The 5,098-nt window shown below is 45.0% G+C and overlaps 1 long non-coding RNA gene across 1 annotated transcript; it reads left to right on the top strand.

Annotated features, from left to right (window-relative positions):
• The first annotated feature begins 339 nt into the window (after positions 1–339).
• Positions 340–4,623, top strand: LOC122394529. Its single transcript, XR_006258885.1, has 3 exons — positions 340–1,285; positions 1,463–1,535; positions 2,182–4,623. It is a non-coding gene; the product is annotated as an uncharacterized LOC122394529 (long non-coding RNA).
• Positions 4,624–5,098: the final 475 nt, after the last annotated feature.

Here is a 5,098-nt window from a genome sequence, read left to right as displayed (position 1 = left end):
CGCTACCAAACCATATATGCCTCACAACGTGATATTTTTTTTTTTGTAATGCAACAAGGGAACGAAAAGCGTGTTCAAAACTTTAACTCCTTGTCCTTAGTGCCTGTCAGGCTGATTTCGCAGTAGTCCAATGGCAACGTGTATGACCAGGCGCCGCTTGGACGCCTTGTCCAGTCACGTCTTCTGGGACTGTGTGATGACTGCCTCTGCATTCTCAAGTGCCAGTTTCTGCCTCCGGCCCATTTCATTATCAAAGGATGCTGTTAGCTTAACGAACAGCTCTGCTCCAAGATTCCAAACGGTTTTACGGTACTGTATGCCTACAAAACGTTAATTTTTTGGAGGCGGTAATACTCGGATGAACTGACCTTTATGGGTGGGTATTCAACGTTGAATAAAGTAGGCTTGTAGCCCTCTGCCTATTGACTTCTAAGGGTTTTAGTAATATTTATCGAATATCTCATCTGAAATGCATTTTCACTCACAGTCGTCGAAATCGAAAAATCATAAGCTTAGAAATCCGCGGACTTGACATATTATATTTTATCGACGATTCGTTTCGACTTGCTGTCATGTCAGCTAATCATCCGTTGCTTCTCCTATTTTCACAGGTGCATTACCAGTCATCTTTACCGTCGATACCGTTGAAGATTTTACCGTCGATCACGGAGCACCCATTGCGCTGGCCGTTGCTGGCACTTTTTTATTTGTCACTAGCTATTAGTTATCTGCAGATATACATTAGCCACCTGTACACCCGCTTACACTAGCTCTCATCATCTAGTTCTACGTATGTGTGTGTTTGTTTTAATTGTATTGCCGATGAATTCGGTAGACATGCTCCGCCCGCAAACATGTACCACATGATGCAGTTCACTGAATGTAGCAGTTAATCACTCGTAAAAAGCGGTCATGTTTTCGTATAGTGTAGGTATGCATCTATGTAAGCATGTGTTCACACTCATGAGCGATCCACACATGATATTGCATTTCCTGTTCAGTTATATTTTTAGCACTGGAACACGATGCTCATACACTGTGTTGTTATCTTTCTTTTTTCGCCTGCTCCTTCCTCCAACTTGTGTCTTTGAGTATTTCAGTCACATGCTCAAACGTTCTTAAATGCTCTCGCCATCGGTTTACGGATGCGTTGAAAACGGACATGTGATGACCAAATTTAACAATATGCGGACAATGGATCGACTTCTTGAAGCCTGTGGACGTGATACACCTTCTCCATCACCATCAAGAGGTCAACATTTTCGAAGACACTTGCGTACGGCTGGTATGTATTCATATTTGAATGTCCATTGTCAACACGTTGCAGAATGCTTTACATTTTGTGTGATCATTTACTGTCCTCATTCCTACACAATGCCAACATGTTTGTCATCGTCTTCATGTACCTATCTATTGGGATTGATGTTTGCGTTTACTGACAGACACTTGTCAACATTTTCAGCAGTGTCCGGCGCAATGCTGAATGCGACCTGTTATCTGTTGGATCTACTCTGTGAGCCCGAACCCCAGTGCAAGTGAGTTGTTTGTTACACCAGTGCCGGAGCACTCTGTAATATGTGCAAGAGCCTGTGACTTTGTTTGCTTGGCTAACTAAACGCATACCTACGGAAAATCATTCCAACGTTGCTTTGGTTTTCAGTTGAGATGTCAATCGGATACCAACTTTTTGGTATACCAATACCAAACCGATACCAACTCGGTATTTGGTATTTCAATCCTAATGTGTTTGGTATTTTGTTGGTATCATGAACCCTCGCTAATGTCTAAGAGGCTAAGAAATCGGTAAAAAGTTGGTTTTTTCCTCATGTTCCCAAGTTGGTTTGGTTTCGGTATATTTCTCCACGGTTTTGGTTGGTATTTGGTTTGGTATCGGTATTCCGATTTTCCGTAATTGACATCACTAGTTTTCAGTGTTTTACTGTATTTTTAAAGCAGTGCCTACACATATCAATCAAATATATCCCGCGCACCGACGGGGGGGGCGGATTTCCGCCCCCCCCCCTGAGGTTTTCCCACTATCTACGGTTTTCAGGTTTTCAGGAAAACCGTGCGCAGGATATTCTAAATGCCTTAATATGGTCCATTCCATAACCATCTAACCGAATTCCCGAATTCCCGATATTCGAACCGAATTTCGCAAACCTTCTCCCTTTCTGGCAGTGGCACTGTTCGACTATAGCGCTGGACGTCGTCTACTTTTTGCTAGAGGGAAAGGTCATCATCCGTCCATGAACTTCGGGCTGCTCACAGCTATATTGCCTTGGCAAGTTCTTTGAGCACTCAATACTGGACTTGGGCTGCGAAAGCTAATGACAATTTGGGGAGCTTGATATTGCAATGGCTATGACGTGAAGGCTCAATATGACGAACAGCTCGACTATTCACCATTGTCAACGCTTATGATAGCTAAATATCATTGTGCTTGGTGTACATTCACGTCTCGTTTCCTTGCTCCATTTGTACCTCACCGGTCGTCCGTCCCCACAGGCCTCGGCTGCAGCACAAGCCACATTCATCGGCCCAATCATCAGTTATTCATCCTGCAAGTTTTAAGTCACTTCGTTGTGACCCGGACATCGTCATCTTTCAACGAGTTCAAATGATTATTTCATTCATCATCGTCGATCAGACTCATCATGTAAAGACACTTCCATAATGCTAGCCGCCATCTACGTTTGTGCAGGAAGCAAATATCAGGTTGTTATTAGCTGCGGGCTACTCAGTACCGACTGAACTACTGGCAGTAGTGTGCGAGCACCTAATACTTGTATTGTGATACCAAAGCTAAAACGGATGAAAGCTTAGCACATAGGGCCCTACCGCTTTCCACACACACAAACAAAACTTGACTTTGGGCATTAGCACCATGGCAGGATAAACAGGCAGTTTCGCTGTTTTTCACTGCTTTCATTGGGAGGTGTTACTGCTCATTCCCGTTCTATGTGATGTTAGAACAGCCCTTCACCATAGTCCTGTTTTCTCCTTTGCCGTTTTCCATAGACATCAGATGCGACATGCACTCCAACGATCGGTCAGGCGCATCACCGTCAATCCGGTCGCCTGTTAAGCAGTTCGTAATCACCGTCAGTCTTCGACATCTGTCAACACACTTATCCACATTATCGCCTTACTTTTGATCTTATCAATATGCAAGAATGAGTGCAAAATGCATTCCAATATTGCATCAGTTGATGTTGTATCGCAATGACACCGCGTCCTCACCTCACATCTGTTGTGCATACTTGATCACGAATGCCAGTTATACGCAGATTCACATGGTGAAGTTTTACTCCGTTGACGTTTTCTTTCCATTCTTGTAGTCGATCAAGAGGGATTACAGTTGCACATGCGGCCTTACACATGCGTTCTTACATGTTAGCTGATTGATATGTTGGACACACTGGTTCCTGTGACTCCAAGTAGTTCTGCATTGGTATTGCTTCACTTTATATGTTCTACCCAAAGATCGTTTCTAGTTTTGTCTTAGCTTGCAGCTGTATGCCATGAACATACAGGGTACTGCGCATCTTTATCGTGACATTCCTGTAGTTTCGTCACTTTCGCGGATGATTAGGACCATGAGCTCAGTTGCAGATGCGTCCAGCAGCCACCGACATTTCTACACTTTAAATTCCTAGTCTCGGATCTTATCCACATGCCAACATGATTTGAACATTTCACACGTTTAGTGATGAAATGAGCAGGTATCATCTACTACATTATATTTTCATGTAAAGCACACTCCAGTCTGTGAAAAAAGAAAACCATTAGGAGCAACAATCATGCCTTAGACAGTATAGTTGCCATAGATATTACGTTGTGCAGCGGGCAGGCCGGTGCACGAAATGGCGAGTGTGAATGCAGGAATGCGTGTGAAAAACTGCCTAGGTGTGGAGTGGCTGGTTTGTCTTCCGTTACATCGTAACGGGCTCTTGACGTAGTCTTTTTTTAGTAACACCAATCATCTTTCGAACTTGAATTAACGTAATTGAAAGATGGCTATCACATTTGGAGCCAACTTTTTTGCTAACTGCGTCAAGGGCGGGCAGCGCGGTGCGTGGATGCCTTTTGGTAAAGCTCACGTCCTAATATACTATCCAGCCCTTACCAAGCGTGCATCCATGTTTCCTCCATCCGGCTCCTCGTGCCGCTGCCTGGAATATTAGCCTACGGCTAATATACCAAGAGATGGAAAACTTTTCGTTGGTATGGAATATGGATGCCTCGTGGTTCAACTGGTGATGTTCAAAACAACTGTACCGTGTGTCAGGTAGGTCTTACTCACTTTCCGCTTCATTTTTTTCTCGGCCGCGTAGGAAATATGATTTGACGGTAATCGTGGCGCTTTTGTTTCAGTGGCTGAATGACAGCGACATCTATAACTCAGGCTGCACTCAGAGCCCGAGTCTGAGTTTGGCTGAAAAAATCGCCCATAAAAAATTCGCCCATCGCCCGCCCGCCGCGAAACGGGTGATTTTGTTTTTGCGTCGTTTTCGGTAAAAGGTTTATTTTCGGTTGGCGGCGGCCGGGCGCATTTTTGCGGTTTTTGCGTTTGACGGCGGGCGGCCGTTTTTTGCGGCGTTTTGCGGTTGGCGGCGTAGAGTGCAGTGCACGTCAGTTCGTAGAACACGCACTCCGATCTGCACGTGCAAGGCTCATCCTCTCGTTTGGCGGCGGGCGTTTTTGCGGCGTTACAGAGGTGCTTGCTCAAACAACCTGCGGTCCCGCGATGCGGAGCCCAGCATCGCAGATGCTGGTAACCGCAGGTTGTTTGAAAAGACAAACACTATTCGTTAGAATTGTGTTTTTCTATTGAAAAACAACCGGAGCGGTCCTTCTCCGGGCTATGTTTTGCAAGTCTGGCCGCGAATTGGGGCAACTTGGTCGCAGCCTACAGTTTTGCGTCTAGGATCGTAAAAACTTCAGGATATAGACTTTTGCAGGTGATCTACCTGATGGTACCGGTCGCTACTCGCAACAAAAATCATTGCGCGTGCCACGTGCAATTGCATTTTCCCCATGTTAAGTCAATGGGCTTTTGGACATTTTTTGCGCGATCGCCAATAGCGGGAAAACG

The sequence above is a fragment of the Amphibalanus amphitrite genome, unplaced genomic scaffold, assembly GCF_019059575.1.
Source record: "Amphibalanus amphitrite isolate SeventyFive unplaced genomic scaffold, NRLGWU_Aamphi_draft 000596F_arrow, whole genome shotgun sequence".
NCBI lineage: Eukaryota > Metazoa > Arthropoda > Thecostraca > Balanomorpha > Balanidae > Amphibalanus > Amphibalanus amphitrite.
This window is presented reverse-complemented; position numbering and strand designations above follow the sequence as displayed.